The following is a 25,077-nucleotide window of genomic DNA, read 5'->3' on the forward strand; positions in this document are numbered from 1 at the left end:
GTCTGGGAAAATCACATTGAAGTGGATGATCAGCCATGATAGTATTGAATGGCAGAGCAGGTTTTATGGGCTGAATGGCCTAATCCTGTTCCTATATTCCAAAGCTGCCAAAATAGTTTCTCGCAAACTACCCCATCAGTTCCCCTTAATATCTCAACAACTTTGATCAAATCACCATGATCCTCCTAAATGCCAGGGAATAAATCCCCAGTTTGTGTAATATCACCTCGTAATTTAACCCTTGGAGTCCAGTTATCATTCTGGTAAATCTACACTGCACTCAAATGGACACAAACCCCTCAAGTCTCTTTGGACCTCCAGTGTTTCTATCTTTTCACCATTTATAAAGTACTCTGTTCTAGACTTTTTTTACTGCCATTGAAATCTATCTACCACAGTTTTGCCCATTCACTTCAGATATCTCTTTGCAATGTTCTGCTTCCAGCTACACTGCTTACAATGCTGCCTATTTTTGTGTCATTGGTAAACTTGGGTATGTTGCATTCTACCACATCATCTTAAATCGTTAATAAATACAGCAAAACTGAGACACACACGGGCTTTGCACTAGTAGACAGGAGTGAATCATTCCATCCTAGAGGTTTTTTAATTCCAGATTTATGTTTATTTTTAGAAAAAACAAAATTCAAATTCACAACAGCCCAGTGCGGGATTTGAACTCCTACTTTTTCAATCATCAGCTCAGGCCTTCAAATTAAAACCCATAAAAAGAGATTAATTTTCCTACTGCTGTTGTCTGACTGACTCAGGTTTTGTATATTGTTCCCTTCTCCTCTTCTTCCATGTGTTTGAAGTCTTTGAAGTTTGTCAGACATTGGTAAACTACTTCATGTGGTGTTCCGTAAATACCTTCAATTCTGTGTATCTGCAAGGGACACAATTCAAATTCTCACCTTATTGCATCAACCAAAACCTGCAGGTCCATTCAAACAACTCTATTTCCTGTCTCTGCAAAGATAGCTCACACTTCCACAATGCAGGAATGTCTGAATGGAAACAGCTTTTGACACATTTCCCAACACGTTTGCGAACACTTTTCAGGATAAAGCTAAATTCAACTCACAGATTCCAAGCCCCAAATTGAGCTTTTGGGTAGAACAGCTAACATTGATGATATCCCAGATCTCTCTGTCCTGTCACCCATTCTAACATTGTACCATTTAGTTTATATCACTCAGTCTTCCTTCCAAAATGCATCACTTCACATTTCTCAGCATTGAAGTTAACCTGCCCTGTGTCTGTCCAATGATAGGTTGGATAGTAAGCTGTCAAGAGGACATAAAGTGTCTACAAAGAGATTTCCATAGGTTAAGTGAGTGAGCAAAAAATTGGCAGATGGAGTATAATGTGGGAAAATGTGAGCTTGTCCACTCTAGCAGGAAGAATAAAAATCAGTATATGATTGAAATGGAGAGAGACTGCAGAACTGTACGGTACAGAGGGATCTGGGTGTCCTGGGACATGAATCACAAAATGTTACCGTGTAGCTACAGCGAGTGATAAAGAAAGCAAATGGAATGTTGTTGTTTATTGCAAGGTGAACAGAATATAAAAGTAGGGAAGTGTTGTTACAGCTGTACAGGGCATAAGTTAGACGACGTCTGCAGGATTGTGGACACTTTTGGTCTCCTTACTGAAGAAATTATATAATTGCATTCGAAGTAGTTCAGAGAAGGTTCACTGGGCTGATTCCTGGGATGAAGGGGTTATCTTATGAGGAAAGGTTGAACAGGTTGGGTCTATACCCACTGGAGTTTAGAAGAATGAGAGGTGATCTGAGTGAAACATCTCAGGTCCCGAGGGGCCTGGATTGGGTGGATGACTCTATCCTCCTGAAGTCTGCTACTAGTCCCTTCCCTGTTTATTACATTGCAGATGACACAAACATTGGAGTTATGCCCTGTAAACACAAGTCCAAGTCATTAGTATATATCAAAAAGATCAGTGGTCCTAATATAAACCTCCACTGTATACCTCCCTCCAGTCTGAAACAACCATTGTCCACTCTCTCAGCCAATGTCGTATCCACTCAGCCACAGCCCCTTTCATCTCTGGAGCACCAATATTGCGAACTGGTCAATTAGGAGGCACCATTAAGTCCTCCCCATGAGGACACTGGTCCCAGACCTCTCTGTTTCCACTCTCCCATCAACATTCCCCAGACAGGTATAGCATGGATTAGATACAGAGTAATGCTCCTTCTACACTGTCCAATCCAACACTCCCAGGACAGGAACATCATGGGGTGGATACAGAGTGAATCTCACTCTACACTGTCCGAAACAGACAGAGAGAGAGAGAGACAGGAAGAGAGAAACAGAGATAAACAGACTGACAGGGTGACTGAGAGTGAAAAAAGGAGATTTAACATCAGACATAGGAAGATGAGGAGGCAATTTAACCCCTCGACCCTGTTCCAGCATTCAGTGAGATCAGGGCTGAACTGTGATCTAACTAACACTATATATCCCACCTTTGCCCTTTATCTCTTCATACCTTTGGTTAACAAAAATTATTCAATCTCAGATTTAAAAAGTTACAAGTATCTCAGCATCAATTGCTGATTGTGGAAGAGAGTTCCAAACTGATACCACACCTGCTGTGTTGAACTGTTTCTTCATTTCACTCCTGAAAGGTTTTGAGACTACGTTTAGATTTTTAGACTATGCCCACAAATTCCTGACTCCGCAGCCAGTGGGAATAGTTACACTCTGTCTACCCTATCAGAGTCTCCTTGTCTGCACTACCCCATCGAACAATCTCAGAGAAGGTACAGCACGGGTTAGATACAGAGTACAGTTCAGTTTGAACATTCCCTGGAGTGTCGGATTAACCCGGCTCACTCACTGTGCCCGGCTCAGCCTCAAGACTCACCTTCCTCAGTCACTGAGATGCTCCTGTATCACTTGCCTTAATGGAAGTCGATGCCGGGTTTGGGAGCAGGACAGGCACACGGGATTAGGATGACTGCTCATGTGGAGGATAAGCATCTGTGATCCCTCAGAGAATCAGAACAGACCAGCGAGACTCAGAAAAGGAAACTTGTGTTGAAATTGAGAGTCTTGTATTGTGGAATGCTTTAGTATTTGGTGAGAATGTTGAGCCAGTGACATTTGACCCAGTGGGATGAATAGATACTATATGACTTGATTACAACAGTAAGGTACCGTGTGTACTGTAAATATGGACTGAAATAACAATGTAACTGAACAATTTTCAGCTGAATACTATGACTACAGTTATACCTGCTATCCTGTTATATATGTGCTGCTATACCTGCTATATGTGAGAATGTACATACGACACGATGGGATGAAGTCAAAGTGGCCACTGTTTATATTTTCAGACTATGCCCCAAGTTTCTGACTCAGCAGCCAGTGGGAATATTTACTCTCAGTCCACCCTATCAGTTTCCCTTATTATCTTGAAAACATTCATCTAATCACCCCATAACCTTCTAAATTCCAGGGATACAGAGTAAATCTCCAGCTACACTGTCCCATTAAACATTTCCAAGCTAAGCACAATGTTGGGTTTGACACAGAGTAAATTCCCCTCTAAACTGTCCCATCACACACTCCCAGGGCAGGAACATCATGGGGTGGATACAGAGTGAATCTCACTCTACACTGTCCGATAGAGACAGAGAGAGAGACAGAAAGAGAGAAACAGAGAGACATAGACTGACAGGGTGAGTAAAAGAGAAAGAAGGATACTTCACAGGGGATACTGGAAGAGGAGGAGGCAATTCAACCCCACAATCCTGTTCCTGCATTCAATGAGATCAGGGCTGATCTGTGATCTAACTTATACCATATATCCTGCCTTTGCCCCTTATCTCTTAATAGCTTTGGTTAACAAGAATCTATCAATGACAGATTTATACAGCATTTCTTGTTATCATTACGAAAGATTGAGATCGTGACCATTACATATTTCTGGCTGAAACTAGGCGAGGCAAGGGAACTTATTATTACTGGTGTCAAATATTCAGAAAAGACAGGTCTGAAAAAATATGGAGGATTGTGGAGTGGAAAGAATTGATCAAATATAATATGATAACACTGGCAGGGATGACGTTTTGAGTTGTTAACAAAAGAATCTATTTGGTCATATATACGGAATATGGCAGGAGGAAATGCATGGACATTCTGGGTCATGAAATATTTGTCCTTCCCTGCAGGGCATGTGAGTGTGGGATTCATTCTGTGCCCATCAGTATGTGATATTTACCTGTGGCTTTTACTCCGTATCGGTCAATCTATGGTCAATGATTTGGTCATTTCATTCAATAATTTCAATCTTCAATAGGTGATTCTGTTTTATTTTTCTCCGTAACATTCAGTTTCTAAATGGGTGATGATGGGTTTTGTTCTGTGAGTGTGGGTTTTGTTATGTATCTGTTCATCTCCTCTTTTGGAGTCTGCGACTTTCTGTTTAACTGTTAATTTCTGAATTGTGAATTTGGATTTGAATCTGCACCTGTCAGTTTCTGGTATGAAAGGTTGTTTGGTTTTGTCTCTGTACCTGTTAGTAAGTGGCATTTTTGTGTAGCTTTACACTGCACATGTTAATTGATGACACGTCAGCGTTGTTTTCACTCGACATGTCAGTCTCTGGTTTGGAGACCTCACCTGTATTCTGTACCCATCAGATGTCTACATATGAGAGTGGGTTTTAACCTGTTTCTTTCAATCTGTTGTATGTAAGTACTGTTTATTATCTGTATCTGTAAGTTTCTGATGAACGAATGTGGACTGTATCGTCTCCCTGTCAGTGGTTCATTAAGAGATATTTTACAAGGTACTTGCCAGTTCTGATATGTGAGTGTGGGTTGTGATCTACATCTGGCCGTTTCTGGTGTGAGACATGAGCATTGTTTTCACTCTGTGTACGTTAGCCTCAAGTGTCAGAAGCTGGGTTTAGTCATACATCTCATTCTCTGCTGTATGATTGTGGATTTACATCTGGACAAGTTAGTTTCTGATACGGGCGTGTGAATTTTATTCTGTCTGCCAATTTCTGGTATGTGAGTGTGTGTTTTTTCTGTCCTGTCACTTTCTGCTGAACTGTATGGTGGATTTGCTTTGGATCTGTGAATTTCTGCTATCTGAATGTTGGCATTCCTTTACATTTGTCATAGAGTTATACAGCACAGAAACAGGCCCTTTGGCCCATTGTGTCTCTGCCTCCCATCAAGCATGAATCTATTCGAATCACATTTTCCAGCACTTGACCCATAGTCTTGTATGCTATGACGTTTCACGTGTTCATCTAAATCCTTCTCAAATGCTATGAGGGGTCCTGCCTCTACCAGCCCTTCAGGTAGTGGGTTCCAGATTCCAACCACACTCTGCGTGAAATATTTTCACCTCAAGTCCCCTCTAAACCTGCTGCCCATTACTTAAATCTATCTCCCCTGGTTGTTGATCCCTCCACTGAGGGAATGTTTTCTTCCGATCTGTACTATCAATGTCCCGTGTAATTTTGTATACCTCAATCAGTTCCCCCCTCAGCCTTCTCTGCTCCAAGGAAAACAACCCTAGCCTATCCAGTCTCTCTTCATAACTGAAATGCCACAGCCCAGGAAACATCCTGGTAAATCTCCTCTGCACGCTCTCCATTGCAATCACATCCTTCCTTTGGTGAGTTGACCAGAACTGTACACAGTACTCCAGCTGTGGCCTAACTAGCATTTCATTCAGCTCCCTCATAACCTCCCTGCTCTTATATTCTATGCCTCAGCTAATAAAGACAAGTATCCCATATGCCTTCCTAACCACCTTATCTCCCCGTGCTTCTGCCTTCAGTGATCTATGGACAAGTACACCAAGGTCCCTCAGACCCTCTGTACATCTTAGGATCTGGCCATTCATTCTATATTATCTTGCCTTGTTAGGCCTCCCAAAATGCATCACCTCACATTTTCGCACTTCTCTGGATTAAATTCCATTTGCCACTGCTCCACCCATCTTACCAGCCCATCTATATCATCCTGTAATCTAAGGCTTTCCTCCTCACCATTTCTGACACCAATCTTCATGTCATCTGTGAACTTACTGATCATATCTACTACATTCACGTCTAAATCATTCATGTACACGACAAACAGCAATGGTCCCAGCACCGATTGCTGTGGTACACCACTGGTCACAAACTTCAACTCACAAAAACAACGCTCGACCATCACCCTCTGCTTCCTGCCACTAAGCCAATTCTGAATCCAATTTGCCAAATTGCCCTGGATCCCATGGGCTGTTACCTTTTTAATCAATCTCCCATGTGGGACCTTATCTGAAGCCTTACTGAAGTCCATGTAGATAACATCAACTGCCTTACCCTCATCTACACATCTCGTCACCTCCCAAAAAATTCAATCAAGTTTGTTAGACACGATTTTTTTTTTCAAGTCACCTCCTCACTCTGCTTATTATTCTTATATATATATTTTTTTAAGTACCACCTCCCCCCACCCCACCCCCCTTATATTTTCTATAATCCTCTAGGGCCTCCGCTGTTTTCTGCCCGAATCCTCTTTTTTTTCCCCTTATCCAATCCTCTATATCCCTTGACATCCAGGCTTCCCTGGATTTGTTGGTCCTACACTTCACCTTTATGGGAACATGTTGACCCTGAACTCTCATTATTTCCTTTTTGAATGACTCCCACTAGTCTGATGTAGACTTTCCTATAAGTAGCTTCTCGCAGTTCACTTTGGCCAGATCCTGTTTTATCATATTGAAATCGGTCTTCCCCAAATTGAGTACATTTATTTCAGGTACCTCTTTGTCCTTTTCCATAACTACCTTAAATATTACAGAGTTATGGCCACTATCCCCGAAATGCTCCCCCACTGACACTCCTACCACTTGTCCAGCTTCACTCCCTAGGATTAGGTCGAGCACGGCTCCTTCTTTTGTAGGACTTTCTACCTGCTGGCTCAAAAAGATCTCCTGTATGCACCTGAAGAATTCTGCATCCTTTAAGCCATTTGCACTAAGACGATCCCAGTTGATATTGGGTAACTTGAAATCCCCTACAATTATTACCCTATTATTTTTACACCTGTCTGAGATTTGCCGACATATCTGCTCCTCTATCTCTCCCTGACTGTTTGGAGGCCTGTCGTACACTCCCAGCCAAGTGATTGCCCCCCTTTTTGTATTTATGTTCTACCCATATGGATCATTTGAGGAATGTTCGAAGATATCATCCCTCCTTATACAGTAATTGACTCCTTGATCAACAGTGCACTGCCACCTCCTATTTTATACCCTCCCCTGTCATGCCTGAAGTTTCTAGACCCTGGAATATTGAGCTGCCAGTCCTGCAATTCCTTCAACCATGTCTCCGTGAAAACAATAATATCATATTTCCATTTGTTAATAAATGACCTCAATTCATCTGCCTTACTAGTAAGATTCCTTGCGTTAAAATAGATGCAATCCAGCCTTGCATTGTTAGCTTGTGTGTTAACAGGTCTGCCTTTTCTCTGCCTTCCAGAATGACTCAGTTTCTCTTCTATATTTGACTGTGCATCAGCCCTTACTGTACGTCCCCTCTGTATCCCACCCCCTTGCCAAATTAGTTTACAACCACCACCCACCCCACTCCCCCAAAAGCACGTGCAAACCTTCCAGCAAGGATGTTGGTCCCGATCCAGTTCAGGTGCAATCTGTCCAACTTGTACAATTCCCACCTTGGCCAGAAACAGACCCAGTGATCCAGGAAATTAAAGCCCTCCCTCCTGCACTATCTCTTCAGCCACACATTCATCTGCTCTATCCTCCTATTCCTATACTCACCTGCACGTGGCAGCGGGGGTAATCCAGCGATTACAACCTTTGTGGACCACTTTTCTTAAATCTGCTACCTTGCTTTTGATGTTCATGTTGCATGACCTCATCCCTCTTTGTACCTGTCAGTTTCTGGTATGGAATAAAGATCTTTACTCTGTACCTGCTAGTTGCTGGCAAGTGATTGTGACATCAATCCATATCTGTCAGAGTGTGATGTTACTTCAGATTTTACTCTTCAGCTGTCAGTTTCTGACATGTGAATATGGATTTTCCTCATTCTGGTCACTTCCTGCAATGTAAGTCACTCCTTTATTCTGTGCCTGTCAGTTTCAGGTCTGGAAGAAAGATTTTTTTCATTCCCTTTTATAATCTGGCAAGTGAATGTGAGATCACCCTGTATCTGTCAGTTTGTGACATATTACTGTGACTTTTACTCCACTTGTCAGTTTCTGATACGTGAATGTGTATTTTATTCTGGGTACCTGTCAGATACTAAAATGCAAGTATGTTTGTTACTTGTAATTAATTGGAGTGTTTACTCTTGATCTGTCAGTCTCTGGAATGTGAATGTGGCTCTTACTCTGTGTCTGTCTGTGTTGGATTTGCCAGCAAGTGTTTTTCTTTGCCTTTCTGTTCCTGATATGTGAATGTGAATTTTACTATCTACCTCTCAGTTACTGGTATATTACTTCTATGGCTTCAAGGGCTGGTCAGAGACTGGGAATTCTGTGATGAGCAACTCATGTCCTAACTTAGTTTAGTTTAGAGATACAGCACTGAAACAGGCCCTTCGGCCCACCGAGTCTGTGCCGACCATCAACCACCCATTTATACTAATCCTCCACTGATTCCATGTTCCAACCACATCCCCACCTGTCCCTATTTTTTCCAACCACCTACCTATATTAGGGGCAATTTATAATGGCCAATTTACCTATCAACCTGCAAGTCATTGGCATGTGGGAGGAAACTGGAGCACCCGGAGAAAACCCATGCAGACACAGGGAGAACTTCCCAAAGTCTTTCCACCACCTACAAGCCACATGTCAGAATTCTGATGGATTACTCTCCACTTGCTTGGTTGAGTGCAGCTCTAAAAACACTGAAGAAGCTTGATACCATCCAGGACAAATCAGCAGGCTTGATTATCTTACCATTCACCAGGTTATGCATTTACTCCCTCCACCACCAGTGAACAGTGTGTCCCATCTAAAAGATGTACTGCATCAACCTGAGGAAGTACCGTACAACAGCACCTTCCAAACCCATGACATCTGCTACTGACTGGAACATGGGCAGCAAGCTTATGAGAACATTACCACCTGCAATTTCATCTCTAGTTTGCACAACATCCTGACTTCAAAAATATAACACCATTCCTTCATCATCACTCAGCCCAAATTCTGGAACTCCCACTTTTATGAATGACATTCATTCTGTAGCTGTTCATCAATGGTACAGTCTGAGTGTAGAACTTATTCTGCATCTGCCAATCTGAAGGACAGGAACTGTTTGTTTATATTTAAGGAACAATGAAGGAGCTCGTACACACCTAGATCTGTCTAAATGTCTGTCCCTCTTTGTATGGTATGTGTGTGAGGGATTCATTCTTTATCTCAGAATGTGGAATGTGACTATTTTGTTTTTTTCTCTGTCACTTACTGATCTGTGCATGTGCACTTTTCACTCTACCTGCCAGCTTCTGATGTGAGTGGATTTTTTTATGTACCTGTCATTTACTGATGAATTGAACGGTGGTTTTGGTTTGAATCGCTCACTTTCTGTTCTGTGAATATGAGTATTCCTTCGTACTTGTCAATTACTGGTATTGAAGTAAGATCTTTAAACTGCACCTAATACAAAGCAAAATACTGTTAATGCTGGAAATTGGAAATAAAAGCAGAAAATTCTGTAAATACACAGCAGGACTGCCAGCATCTGTGGAGACAGAAACAGAATTAGCCTTTCAGGTCAATGACCTTTCATCAGAAAGGTCTGTCCTGATCAAAGGTCATTGACCTGAAATGTGAACTGAATTTCTCTCTCCACAGGTGCTGCCAGACTTGCAGAGTATTTCCAGCATTTTCCATTTTCATTTACACTGTACATGGAGATGTACATTTTCTGGCAAGTGAATGTGGGATCAATATTTAACCTTCCAGTTCTGATATGCAAATGAGGATTTTACCCAACATGTTGTCAGTTACTGCAGTGCAATTATCTGATTTATTCTGTAACTTTATGATTGTGGTAATTGATTGTGGGTTTGACCCTACATCTACCAGTCTCTGTAATGTGAATGTGACGATTACTCTGTATTTATCTGTGCACAATTTGAGAGTGTGTTTGTTTTCCTCTCTGTGTCTGTTTCTGACATGTAAATGTGGATTTTGCTATGTACCTCAGTTACTTTATGTGTATGTGCTTTATTCTGTTTCTGTGCATCTGTGGCGAGCTTCACATTTTCCCTGTACCTATCAGCATTACACTTCTTTGTATGGCCATTATTCTGCACTTGTTGGTTTATGGTAGTGCTTGAATTACTCTTTCCCTCTCATTCCCTGATATGCTACTATAGATTTTCCTCTTCACTTGTCAGATTCCACTCTGATAATGTTGTTTCTCTGTCTGTCTGTGTCTGGTATGCTATTGTAAGATTTACTGTGTGCCCATCAGGTTCTGGTATTTAAGGATGAAGTTCACATTGTAACATTCAATTTGATCTGTGTGAATCTGCTTCTGCCTTGAACTGACAGTTTCTATTCTGTGAGTGTACATTTACAAGTGCACTTGTTAATTTCTGCTGAATAACTGTTTGTTTTACTCTGTGCATGTCAGTTGCTGCAATGGGAAATTGGGAAAGGCTTTTAATTCTGAAAATGGAAATTACCTATAAGTAAATGTGGGTTTTACTCGGTAACTCTCATTCTCTGGTATTTGAATTTGTGTCTTTTTATTCTGGTTAACTGTCACACTCACTTCTCTGAAGTAAACATCTCATGAACCATCTCCAACACATTTACTTCCTTTATTAAATAAGGAGACCAAAATTGCACACAGTATTCTAGATGTGGTCTCACCAATGCCTTGTATAACTGAAGTATAACATGCTTATTTTCATTTTCAATTCCTCATGTAATACTGGATAGCATTCCATTTGCCTTCCTTCTGTCTTGCTGTAACTGCAAACTAACTTTTTTGACTCATGCACTAGAACACCTAGATCCCTCTCCAGAATTCTGCAGTCACTCAGCACTGAAATATTTTTAAATCTTCCTGACAAAGTGAACAACTTCCCATTTTCTCACATTGTACATCATCTGCCAGATTTCTGCCCACTCACTCAACCTACATATATCAGTCTTCAACTTCCTTATGTCCTCTTCACAACATACATTCCTACCTATCTTTGTTTCATCTGCAAATTTAGCTGCCATGTCATCGCTCCCCTTATTTAAGTTATTGATATAAATTGTAAAAAGTTGAGGCCCCAGCACTCGTCACATCCTGCCAATCAGAATATGACCCATTTCTGCATTCTGTGTGTTCTGCCAGCCAGTCAATCTTCTATCCATGCCACTATGTTACCCATGAGCTCCTACTTTGCACAATAACCTTTTATGTGGCACCTTGTCAAATGCCTTCTGGAAATCCAGGTACTGTCTGTCAACCGGGTTCCCCTTTATCCACAGTGCATGTTAGTCCTTCAAGGAACTTCAATAAATAGGTTAAACATGATTTCCCCTTCACAAAACCATGCAGACTATTCCTGATGACCTTATGTTTCTCAAAATGCCCAGCTATAGCCTCCTCATCGATCAATTCTACCACCTTCCTCATGACAGGGGTCAAGCTAACTGGCCTATAGTTAATGTTAACTCTGCATCTCTCTCCACAGATGCTGCCAGACCTGAGTATTTCCAGCATTTCTTCTTTTTGTTTCAAATTTCCAGCATCTGCAGTATTTTGCTTTTATATTACTATAGTTACCCTTTCTCTGCCTCCACACCTTCTCGAATAGAGGGGTTATATTTTCTACTTTCCAGTCTGATGTCACCTTTCCAGAATCTTACGAATTTTGAAAAATTAACACCACCAAATCTATTACTTCCGTAGCCACCATTTTGAAACTCCTGGGATGAAGCCGATCGGGATCTGTGGACTTGTCAGCCCGTTGCTCCATCACTTTACTCAGTACCACTTCCCTGGTGATTGGAATTTCAACAAGTTCCTCTCTTCCATCCACCTCCTGATTTACAGCTATGATGGGAATGTTTTTTGTATATGCAACAGTGAAGATAGAAGCATTTTTTAATGTACATTTCTTCTGTCATTTCCTTATTCTCAACCTTTAACTCTTAATTTTCATTCTCTAGAGGACCCAACACTCAATTTACTTGCACTTTTCCTTTGCAAATACCTGTGGAAACTCTTGCTATCTGTTTTTAGATTTCTAGCTAGCTTACACCCATGCTCTAATTTATTTTTCTCCTGATTAACCTTTTAGTTATTCTCTGCCATTCTATATATTATGACCAATCATCTGACCTGCCAATGATCTTTGCTCAATTATATGCTTTTTCATTCAGGTTGATGCCTTCCTTAACTTCTTTCATCAACCATGGATTGGGGATCCCCCCCTTGGAATTTTTCTTTCTAGTAGGGATATACTTATTTTGAGTATTCTGAAATATCCACTTAAATGTCTGCCACTGCTTCTCTATTGAACTATCTCCTGACCCAGTAACCCAGTTCACTTCAGCTCGCTCAGCTTTCATGCCCACATAGCTGCCCTTATTTAAGTTTAAAATACTAGTCTTAGATCCACTCCTCTCATTTTCAAACTGGATGCAAACCTCAATCATATTGTGATCATTGCTACCAAGAGGTGCAGATACTCTGAGGTCATTAATTAATCCTGTCAAATTACACAATACCAAGTCTAATATAACCTGCTCGCTGGATGGTTCTAGAAGATGCTGCTCAAAGAAACTACTTCGAAAGCATTCTATGACCTCCTGATGCAGGCTTCTATTACCAATCTGATTTTTTCCAGTTTTTATGAAGATTAAAATCACCCATGATTATTTCCAACTCTTTATCACAAGCACCCAATAGTTATTCTTGTCTACTTCATCCTACATTGTGATGACTGTCTGTGGGCCTGTAGACTACTCCCACTAGTGCCTTTTTTCCCTGACTGTTCCTCATCTCCAGCCAAACCGATTCTACATCCTGATCTCCTGAACCAAGGACATGTCTAACTATTGCACTAATGCATCCTTGATTAACAGTGCCAGCTCTCCACCTTTACCTAGCTTCCTATTCTTCTTGAATTTTACATACCCCTCAATATTGAGGACACAATCCTTGTCATCCTGCAGCCATGTCTCCATAACGGCTATTAGATCATATTTATTTACTTCAACATGTGCTATCCATTTCTTTACTTTGTTATGAATGCTACGTGCATTCACATACAGAGCCTTTAGTTTTATCTTTTTGTTATCTTTGTAACATCTAGTGTTGCCTGTTGCTCTGCTCTTAGTTTTTTTTTCTCTTTGTCCCTTCCTGCCATTCTCTGGCCATCATTTCCCATATTATTATTGTGTTTTCCTGCCTTGACTTTATCGCTTGATTTGTTACCTCTGCCAAAGCTTGTTCCGCTCCCCCTTTGTTTAGACCAAGTAACTCTCTACATCCCTAGTTATACAGATTGCTCGAACACTGGTCCCAGCTTGGCTCAGGTATAGACTGTCCGAATGGTACAGCCTCCACTTTCCCTAGTACTGGTGCCAGTGCCCCACAAACTGAACCTGACTTCTCCCACACCAGTCTTGGCGGGTGTAAGTTTCACTGTATATCTCTCAATCCCTAGTCTACAATTTACCTCCGTCATTTTCGGATTTTGAGTGTGGCTTTATCTGTACCTGTCAGTTTGTTTTATGTGAGAAACGTCTTATTCTGTACTTTTCAGCTTCTGTTGTGTGTGTTCTGGCTTGTACTTTGTCCCCATCAGTATAGGGTATGTGAGTGTGGATTTGACAGTTAATATTACATTCTTGTGTATATGAGTGGGAGTTCACACTTTATCTTTGATTGTCTAGTAGCCAATTTAAGGTTTAACCTGTGCCCTTAAATGTCTCATGTGTAGTTGTGGTTTTTAACCTGTCTCTGTCACTGTCTGATATAAGATTAAGGGTTTCAGTCTGGTTTTTGAGTGTGGAATTTACACCACATCTCTACATTCTCTCGGATGTGAAGGTGAGTTTTAATCTATACATGCCAGTTTCTGACATGTGGCTGTGAGGTTTACTTTGTACATTGTCATTCTCTGATATGTGACTGACAATTTTATTCTGAACTTGTCAGTTTATTTTCTATCTGTTTGGGTTTTAACCTGTATCTGTCAGTGTCTGATATATGACTCCTCTTAATTATGTTTGTGTTGCTCTGTATCTGTCAGTGTCTGGAGTGCAATTGTCAGGTTTACTTTGTACCTGTCAGAGTCTGTTGTGGATGAGAGGCTTTCACTCTCTAACTGTTAACTTCTTGCAATTCATTATTGATTTCACTCTGTGTTTGTCAGTCTCTGGTAGTTAAGTACGGCATTTATACTGTATCTCCTCATTTCTGATATGTGAATGTAGATATTAATGAGTACCTGTTGGTTTCTCCTATGCGTGTCTGGGCTAAAATCTGTTTCTGCCAGTTTCTCATATGTGAGGGTGGCATTTATTCAGTACCTGTTACTGTCTGAATTAAGAGAAGGTTTTAATCTTTCTCTGTCAGTTGCTGGTATGTTAATGTGGGTTCATTCTGGATCTTTCGATCTTTGGAATTTGAGTCTGTGTTTTACCCTATACCTGTTTGTTTCTGTGAAGTGAATGAGGGATTAAATCTGTACCTGCGCATTGATAGTAAATGAATGTAGTTTTCAGTCTGTACCTGTCAGTTTATGAAAAATGAAGGTGGTTTTATTTCTCTATCTGCCAGATTCTGATATGTGACTGTTGTTTTATTCTGTACCTGTTATTTTCTGGGATATGATTGTGGTTTTTGATCTGTATCTGTCAGTTTCTATTACTTGAGTGAGTTTTACTTTGCACCAGTTGTCTTCTGGTATGTGAGTGTCGGTTTTAAGCTGGACCCGTAAAGTTAAGGTAATATAGCGTGGGTTTATTCTGTATCTTTCAAACTCTAGTGTGTGACATGGGGCCTTTTTCTGAATCTGTCGATTTCAGCTCTGTAACTGTAAGTTTTAATCTGCAACTTACAGTTCCTGATAGGTGTGTGAGCACATTTTCTTTTCTTCTGCAGCTATCAACGTCTACTACATGAGGATGTGTGTTATTCTTATCTTTCAATTTCTGTCATTGAAGAATTGCTTTTCCTTTGAACTTCTCAGTCTCTGCAATGTGTCCATGGGTTTTACATGGTAACTGTCTCTGTTAAATGACTCTGGTGTGATTCTCTATCCGACAGTCTCTTGCATGTGTGTGGTTTTATTTTCTTCTCTGTAACTGTCAGTTTCCCATCAGTGGCTGGAGGTTTTAATCTTTACTTAAACTCTTTAATAATTTGTAAATGTGAATTTCACTTTGTGCCTGTCTGTTTACATTATATGAATGTGTTTATTTTTATTTTGTAAACATCAGTTTCAGGTATGTGAGGGTGAGATTCACTGTCTCCAGGATGCACCCTCTTGTGAGATTGACAGAGAGCCTTTTAATCTGATAGTGGGTTCTGCTTTTGAACTTTACCTAACTTTCAGCAGTATTGATTTGGAATGGATTGGATACAATGTCTGTCTCTTCTGATTTGTTTGATTGCTGAATTGGAAATGTGTCTCTGAACTTGGGATCAGTGAGAGTTTGACCACATCTGCTTCTTGTGACAATGACATGAACTGAAGGCCTATGGGAGTGGTACTGTACCTTGTCAGTGATGGAAGGAGCCGACTGCACTTTCCCTTGTGCCTGGGAATCATCACATTCATTCTGCTCCCTTGAACTATTCACCGACAGAAAGGAAGAAAACTATGTATTGTAAGTCACGAGCAGTTGAGGTGGAAGCTGGAAAAGAGGTTAATGTAACATTTCAATTAATAATCATTATGACTAATCACAAATGCTAACCAAAAATACAAAGAATATCACTGTCTGATTCCACTGCAGCTCTCAGCATCTGCTGACGAGGTGTGTTGGCAGTTCCACAACAATTTTGAGACATCCAGAAACAAGCCAACATCTACACTGCTCCAAGATTGGAACGACCTGATGGAGCAGGGATATTTGTGCAGGTCAGCTTTCTATTTCCATCTGGCATTATAATATAATAACCGAAGAACTAGGAGCAGGAGTCAGCCATTCAGCCTCTCGAGCCTGATCCACCATTCAATAAAATCATGTCGGATTTGACCTTGGCTTCATTTCCATTATCCTGCCTGGCCAAAAACCCATTACTCCCTTGTAGATCAAAAGTTTAACTCATCCTTGAATATATTTCATAATCCAGCCCCCACTACTCTCTGGTGCAGAGAATTCCATAGATTAATGATGCTTTGAGAGAAGAAATTCTTCCTTACCTCTGTCTAACATGGTAGACCCCTTATTCTGAAACTGTGCGACGTGGTTCTTGATTCTCTCAGGAGGGGAGATATCTTCTCAGCATCTACTCTGTCAAGACCCCTCAGAATCTTACATTTTTCAATAAGATTAGCTCTGATTATTACTAATTCCAATGTTTGTAACACAAACTGCTCAACCTTTTGCTCATAAGACAGCCTCTTCATCTCAGGAACCAACTGAACGAATCTTGCCTGAACTGCATCCAATGCATGAAGGAGACCACAACTGTAGCCACTACTCCAGGTAAGGTCTCACCAACACCCTGCAAATTTGTAGCAAAACTTTCCTAAATTTATATTCCAGCCCCCTTGTAGGTAATGCCAAAAGTCTGGCTCTGTTTTCACTATTCACTTTTCAATAACAACAAACAGCGTGAAACCGGAGCTAAACCAGGAGCTAAACCAAGCATTACAGGTTTGAGAAACTATTTTTTTGTTCATTACTTCTGCCATTTCCTTATTACCAAACTTGAACTTCCAATTTTCATTCTCTCGAGGACCAACACTCACTTTACTTACACTTTTCCTTTTCAAATGCCTGCAGAAACCCTTGCTATCCGTTATTACATTTCCAGCCAGCTTACTCCCATGCTCTAATTTCTTTTCTCCTGATTAAACTTTGGTCAGAATATATAGAATGGCACAGAATGACTCAATCATCTGACCTACCACTCATCTTTGCACAATTGTGTGCCTTTTCATTCAAGTTGATGCCTTCCTTAACTTCTTTAATCAACCATGGATGGAGGGTCCTCCCCTTGGAATTATTCTTTTCAGTAGGGATATACTTATTTTAAGTATTCTGAAATATCCACTTAAATGTCTGCCACTGCTTCTCAATTGATCCCAGTTCACTTCAGCTAGCTCAGCTTTCATGCCCACATAGTTGTCCTTATTTAAGCTTAAAATATTAGTCTTAGACCCACTCCTCTCACTTTCAAACTGGATGCAAACTTCAATCATATTGTGATCATTGCTACCAAGAGGTGCATTTACTCTGAGGTCATTAATTAATCCTGTCAAATTGCACAATGCCAAGTCAAAAATAACGTGCTTGCCGGATGGTTCTAGAACATGCTGCTGGAAGAAACTATCTCGAAAGCACTCTATGAACTCCTCATACAGGCTTTTTTTTTTATTAGAACATTACAGCGCGGTACAGGCCCTTCGGCCCTCGATGTTGCGCCGATCATCTGACCTACACTATTCCATTTTCATCCATATGTCTATCCAATGACCACTTAAATGCCCTTAAAGTTGGCGAGTCTACCACTGTTGCAGGCAGGGCGTTCCACGCCCCTACTGCTCTCTGCGCAAAGAAACTACCTCTGACATCTGTCCTATATCTATCACCCCTCAACTTAAAGCTATGTCCCCTCGTGTTTGCCATCATCATCCGAGGAAAAAGACTCTCACTATCCACCCTATCTAACCCTCTGATTATCTTGTATGTCTCTATTAAGTCACCTCTCCTCCTCCTTCTCTCTAACGAAAACAACCCCAAGTCCCTCAGCCTTTCCTCGTGAGACCTTCCTTCCATACCAGGCAACATCCTAGTAAATCTCCTCTGCACCCTTTCCAAAGCTTCCACATCCTTCCTATAATGCGGTGACCAGAACTGCACGCAATACTCAAGGTGCGGCCTCACCAGAGTTTTGTACAGCTGCATCATGACCTCGTGGCTCCGAAACTCGATCCCCCTACTAATAAAAGCTAACACACCATATGCCTTCTTAACAACCCTATTAACCTGGGTAGCAACTTTCAGGGATCTATGTACCTGGACACCAAGATCTCTCTGCTCATCTACACTACCAAGAATCTTCCCATTAGCCCAGTACTCTGCATTGCTGTTACTCCTTCCAAAGTGAATCACCTCACACTTCTCCGCATTAAACTCCATTTGCCATCTCTCAGCCCAGCTCTGCAGCCTATCTATGTCCCTCTGTACCCTACAACACCCTTCGACACTATCCACAACTCCACCGACCTTCGTGTCATCCGCAAATTTACTAACCCACCCTTCTACACCCTCATCCAGGTCGTTTATAAAAATGACAAACAGCAGTGGCCCCAAAACAGAACCTTGCGGTACACCACTAGTAACTAAACTCCAGGATGAACATTTGCCATCAACCACCACCCTCTGTCTTCTTTCAGCTAGCCAATTTCTGATCCAAAGCTCTAAATCACCTTCAACCCCATACTTCCGTATTTTCTGCAATCGCCTACCGTGGGGAACCTTATCAAACGCCTTACTGAAATCCATATACACCACATCCACGGCTTTACCCTCATCCACCTGTTTGGTCACCTTCTCGAAAAACTCAATAAGGTTTGTGAGGCACGACCTACCTTTCACAAAACCGTGCTGACTATCGCAAATGAACTTATTCTTTTCAAGATGATTATAAATCCTGTCTCTTATAACCTTTTCCAACATTTTACCCACAACCGAAGTAAGGCTCACAGGTCTATAATTACCAGGGCTGTCTCTACTCCCTTTCTTGAACAAGGGGACAACATTTGCTATCCTCCAGTCCTCCGGCACTACTCCTGTCGACAATGACGACATAAAGATCAACAACAACGGCTCTGCAATCTCCACCCTGGCTTCCCAGAGAATCCTAGGATAAATCCCATCTGGCCCAGGGGACTTATCTATTTTCACTCTTTCCAAAATTGCTAACTCCTCCTCCTTGTGAATCTCAATCCCATCTAGCTTCTATTACCAATCTCATTCTTTCCAGTTTATAATTATTTACTTCAGACATACAGCACTGAAACAGGTCCTTCAGTCCACCAAGTCTGTACCAACCATCAACCACCCATTTATACTAATCCTACATTAATCCCATATTCCTAACCCATCCCCACCTTTCCTCAATTCTCCTACAACCTACCGAAACTCGGGGCAATTTATAATAGCCAATTTACCTATCAACCTGCAAGCCTTTGGCTGTGGGAGGAAACTGGAGCACCCGGAGAAAACCCACAGAGTCACAAGGAGAACTTGCAAACTCCGCACAGGCAGTATCCAGAATTGGACCTGGGTCGCTGGAGCTGTGAGGCTGTGGTGCTAACCACTGCACCACTGTGTTGTTTAAAAACACCTGTGATTCTTTCCATCTCATTATCACAAGCACCCAATAGATATTCTTGTATCCTTCATCCTAAATTGTGATGACTGTCTGGGGGCCTGTAGACTGTTCTGACTAGTGCCTCTTTCCCCCGACTATTCCTCATCTCCACTCAAACCGATTCTACATCCTGATCTCCTGAACCAAGGTCATGTCTAACAATTGCACCAGTACGATCCTTGATTAACAGTGCCAGCTCTCCACCTTTACCTAGCTTCCTATTCTTCTTGAATGTTACATATCCCTCAATATTGAGGACCCAATCCTTGTTATCCTGCAGCCATGTCTCCATAATGACTATTAGATCATATTTATTTACTTCAACGTGTGCTATCAGTTCCTCTACTTTGTTATGAATTCTATGTGCATTCACATAAAGGGCCTTTGGTGTTATCTTTTTGTTATCTTTGTCACATCTAGTGTTGACTGTCGGTCTGCTCTTAGGTTATTTCTCTCTGCCCCTTCCTGCCATTCTCTGGCCTTCATTTCCCATATTACTATTGTGTTCTCCTACCTTGACTGTACCCCTTGATTTGTTACATCCACTAAAGCTTGATGCCTTTGTTTAGATCAAGTACCTCTCGACATCCCTAGTTATATGGTTTTCTCGAACACTGGTCCCAGCTTGGTTCAGGTGTAGACTGTCCAAACGGTGCAGCCTCCACTTTCCCTAGTCATGGTGCCAGTGCCCCACAAACTGAACCTGACTTCTCCCACACCAGTCTTGGCGGGTGGAGTTTCACTGTATATCTCTCAATCCCTGGTCTACAATTTACCTCTATCAGTCTTGTATTTTGAGCGTGGCTTTATCTGGACCTGTCAGTTTGTTTTATGTGAGAAACATCTTATTCTGTACCTTTGAGCTTCCGGTGTATGCGTATCTGGCTTGTACTTTGTCCCCATCAGTATAGGGTATGTGAGTGTGGATTTGACACAATATTACATTCTTGTGTATATGAGTGGGGGTTCACACTTCTCTCCACGCTCTCGGATGTGAATGTGATTTTTAATCTGTACATGCCAGTTCCTGACACTGGCTGTGAGGTTTACTTTGTACATTGTCATTCTCTGAAATGTGACTGCCAATTTTATTCTGAACCTGTCAGTCTTTTTTTCTGTGTGTGTGAGTTTTAACCTGTATCTGTCAGTATCTGATATATGAATGTTCTTAATTATGTGTGTGTTGTTCTGTATCTATCAGTGTCTGAAGTGCAATTGTTAGGTTTACTTTGTACCTGTCAGTGTCTGTTATGGATGAGAGACTTTCACTCTCTGTTAACTTCTTGCAATTCACTATGGGTTTCACACTGTGTCTGTCAGTCTCTGGTAGTTAAGTGTGGCAGTTATACTGTATCTCCTAATTTCTGATATGTGAATGTAGATTTTAATGTGTACCTGTTGGTTTCTCCTATGCGAGTCTTTTTACAATCTGTTTCTGCCAGTTTCTGATATGTGAGGGTGGTATGTATTCTGTACCTGTTATTTTCCGAAATGTGGGAAGATTTTAATCTTTCTCTGTCAGTTGCTGGTTTGTGAATGTGGGTTTCTTCTGGATCTTTCAATCTTTGGCCCTATATCTGTTTGCTTCTGTTAAGTGAATGAGGGATTAAATCTGTACCTGTCCATTGATAGTATATGAATGTAGTTTTTAGTCTGTACCTGTCAGTTTATGGAAAATGAAAGAGGTTTTATTTCACTATCTGCCAGATTCTGATATGTGACTGTTGTTTTATTCTTTACTTGTAATTTCCTGGGATATGATTCTGGTTTTTGATCTGTACCTATCAGTTTCTGTTACTTGAGTGAGTTTTACTTTGCACCAGTTGTCTTCTGATATGTGAGTGTCAGTTTTAAGCTGCACCTGTGTGATAGGTTAAACCTCAAGGTATGATATTGTGGGTTTATTCTGTGTCTTTCAAACTCTAGTCTGTGACATTTGGCCTTTCTCTGAATCTGTCGATTTCTGCTCTGTAACTGTACTTTTTCATCTGCAGATTACAGTTCCTGATAGGTGTATGAGCATATTTTCTTTGTCTGCAGTTATCAATGTCTATTACATGAGTATGTGTGTTATTCCTAGATTTCAATTTCTGTTATTGAAGAATTGATTTTCCTTTGTACTTCTCAGTCTCTGCAATGTGTCCATGTCTGTTACTGGTAACTGTCTGTCTCTGTTAGGTGACTCTGGTTTTATTCTCTATCTGACAGTATCTTGCCTGTGAGGGGTTTCATTTTCTTCTCTGTATCTGTCAGTTTCCTTTCTGTGGCTGAATGTTTTAATCTTTACTTAAACTTTTTCATAATTTGTAAATGTGAATTTCACTTTGTGCCTGTCTGTTTACATTATATGAATGTGTTTATTTTTATTTTGTCAACATCAGTTTCAGGCATGTGAGGGTGAGATTCACTGTCTCCAGGATGCACCCTCTTGTGAGATTGACAGAGTGCCTTTTAATCTGATAGTGGGTTCTGCTTTTGAACTTGACCTAACTTTCAGCAGTATTGATTTGGAATGGATTGGATACAATGTCTGTCTCTTCTGATTTGTTTGATTGCTGGATTGGAAATGTGTCTCTAAACTTAGGATCAGTGAAACTTTGACTACATCTGCTTCTTGTGACAATGACATGAACTGAAGGCCTATGGGAGTGGTACTGTATCTTGTCTGTGATGGAAGGAGCCGACTGCACTTGCCCTTGTGCCTGGGAATCATCACATTCATTCTGCTCCCTTGATCTATTCACCGACAGAAAGGAAGAAAACTATGTCTTGTAAGTCACGATCAGTTGAGTTGGAAGCTAGAAAGGAGATTAATGTAACATTTCAATTAATAATATTTATGACTAATCACAAAGGCGAACGAAAAATACAAAGAATATCACTGTCTGATTCCACTGCAGCTCTCAGCATCTCCTGACGAGGTGTCTTGGCAGTTTCACAGCAATTTTGGGACATCCAGAAACAAGCCAACATCTACACTGCTCCAAGGTTGGGACGACCAGATGGAGCAGGGATATTTGTGCAGGTCAGGTTTCTATTTCCATCTGGCATTATAATGTAATAACCTAAGAACTAGGAGCAGGAGTCAGCCATTCAGCCTCTCCAGCCTGATCCACCATTCAATAAAATCATGTCTGATTTGATCTTGGCTTCAGCTCCATTATCCTGCCTGGCTAAAAACCCATTACTCCCTTGCAGATAAAAAAAGCTCATCCTGGAATATATTTAATCATCAGCATCCACTGCTCTCTTAGGTATAGAATTCCTTAGATTAATGACGCTTTGAGATGAAATTCTTCCTTACCTCCGTCTAAAATGGGAGACTCCTTATTCTGAAACTGTGCGGCGTGGTTCTTGATTCCCTCAAGAGGGGAGATATCTTCGCAGCATCTACTCTGTCAAGACCCCTCAGAATCTTACATTGTTTCGCTAAGATTAGATCTGATTATTATAAACTCCAATGAGTGTAACACAACCTGCTCAACCTTTTCCTCATAACGCAACCTATTCATCGCAGGAAGCAACCGAACGAACCTTGCCTGAACTGCATCCAATGCACGTTTACATCCCTCATGAGCGAAGGAGACCACAACTGTATCCAATACTCCAGGTGAGGTCTCAACAACACCCTGCAGAGTTGGAGAAAGACTTTCCTACATTTATATTCCATCCGCCTTGCAATAAATGCCAACAGTCATGCTCTGTTTTCACTATTCACTTTTCAATAACAACAAACAGCGTGAAATAGGAGCTAAACCAGGGACAAGTATTACAGGATGAGGAGAGAAAACAGCCATGAATTTCAACAGCAGCTTCTTCACCTTTTGTCTCACTTACGCAGTGCACACGCAGCCCGAAAAATACCTCTGCCTTCCGCCGCTCACTCCATGTTGCAGGATCACTTCCTGCCTCACTCTGTTTCTTGCAAACAAATGGACGTTCAGCAGCCGAGCTGGCGGAAGGGAGCGCATGCGCTCTGAAGGTTAGCAAAAATCAGCGGTGTGGGCGGGGCTATGCCGCGCATGCGCTTCTTTCGGCAACGTTGTGAAATTCAATAAAATCAATTGGAACTTTATCCAGTTGAGTTTTTTCACATTTTGAGCAATGAAACCGGGGCTGTGGGTAAGATAGTGATGTTTCCCTTCTGGGAGATTACCCCTTTGTGAAGTTCAATTTGAGATTATTCTCTGCAGTATGCTTGCTGTCCTTCAGCCCGGCTTCTCAAAGCAATCCTCTGAGGGAGTCGGTGTGTTTGCTGGGATCGCGCAGGAGTTAATATCTGACAATAACAGTCCTACATTCATGTCGGCAGATTTAAACTGTCGGTCACTGAGAGTCATAGCGAACGGTTTGAGCTGAAAGATTGCAGAGACCTCAACAGGGCAGAAACAAGTTAAATTTGGGACATTGTGTGCCTCACTTTCGGACACGTCCTCGGAATGTGAGATTAATAATGTGGCTGCCTGTTGCACCATATCAGTGAGAGATGAGTTTGTATCGTCGCTCTCCCCTGGCGGAACTATCGAGATGAAACAAATCTTACAGTTCAGCCTACAACTCAATAATTACAGGCTCAGTCGTGGGCAAAATATTGGAATCCATTCAGAGAGACAGGATAAACTGTCACTTAGAAAGACAAAGATTAATCAAGCATAGTCAGCGTGGATTTGTGAAGGGAATATCTCGTCTGACCAACTTGATCCAATTTCTTGAAGAAGTAACAAGGAAGTTGTATGATGGCACTGTAGTTGATGCGGTCTAGATGGATTTTAGCAAGGATTTTGACAAGGTCCCACATGGCAGACTGGTTAAAAAAAATAAAATCCCGCGTGATCCAGGAAAATGCAGTAAGCTGGATGCAAATTAGGTTTAGTGGCAGGCAATAAATGGTAATTGTTAACGGGTGTTTTTTCGATTGGAGGGCTGTTTCCATTGGCGTTCCGCTTGGCTCAGGACTGGGTCACCTGCTCATTGTGGGATATATTAATGATTTGAACGTAAATGTACGGAACATGAATAAGAAGCTGACATAAAAATTGGTCGTGTGATAGAAAACGAGGAGGATTGCTGTAGGCTGCAGGAAGATGTTGATGGTCTGGACATATGAGCAAAAAATGGCAAATGGAATTCAACCCGGATAAGTGTGAGACGATGCATTTTGGGAGGTCAAACAAGGCAAATGGGATTAATGGGAATATACTGAGTTGTGTAGAGAATGTGAGGGACCTTGGAGTAAATGTCCACTGACCCAGAAGGTAGCAGGACAGGTCGACAAGTTGGTTAAGAAGGCATATGGAATCCTTCCCTTTATTAGCTGAGGTATAGAATATAATAGCAGGAAGGTTATCCTGGAAATATATCAACCATTGGTTCGGCTACAAATTGAGTACTGTGTGCAGTTCTCGTCACCTCATTACAGAAGTGATGTAATTGCATTAGAGAGGGTACAGAGGAGATTTACGAGGACATTTTCGGGACCTAAAAATGC

The 25,077-nt window shown here is 41.3% G+C and overlaps 2 long non-coding RNA genes across 2 annotated transcripts in view; one reads left to right on the forward strand and one right to left on the reverse strand.

Moving 5' to 3' along the window:
• Window positions 1-25,077, forward strand: part of LOC137356508 (uncharacterized) — a 293,635-nt gene that overhangs the window by 65,693 nt on the left and 202,865 nt on the right. The window lies entirely within an intron of this gene.
• LOC137356240 (uncharacterized) lies at window positions 603-23,555 on the reverse strand. Its single transcript, XR_010971028.1, has 3 exons — window positions 23,427-23,555; window positions 15,758-15,895; window positions 603-886 (listed from the first exon to the last, which is right to left on the reverse strand). It is a non-coding gene; the product is annotated as an uncharacterized lncRNA (long non-coding RNA).

The sequence above is a fragment of the Heterodontus francisci genome, chromosome 45, assembly GCF_036365525.1.
Source record: "Heterodontus francisci isolate sHetFra1 chromosome 45, sHetFra1.hap1, whole genome shotgun sequence".
Taxonomy (NCBI): Eukaryota; Metazoa; Chordata; class Chondrichthyes; order Heterodontiformes; family Heterodontidae; genus Heterodontus; species Heterodontus francisci.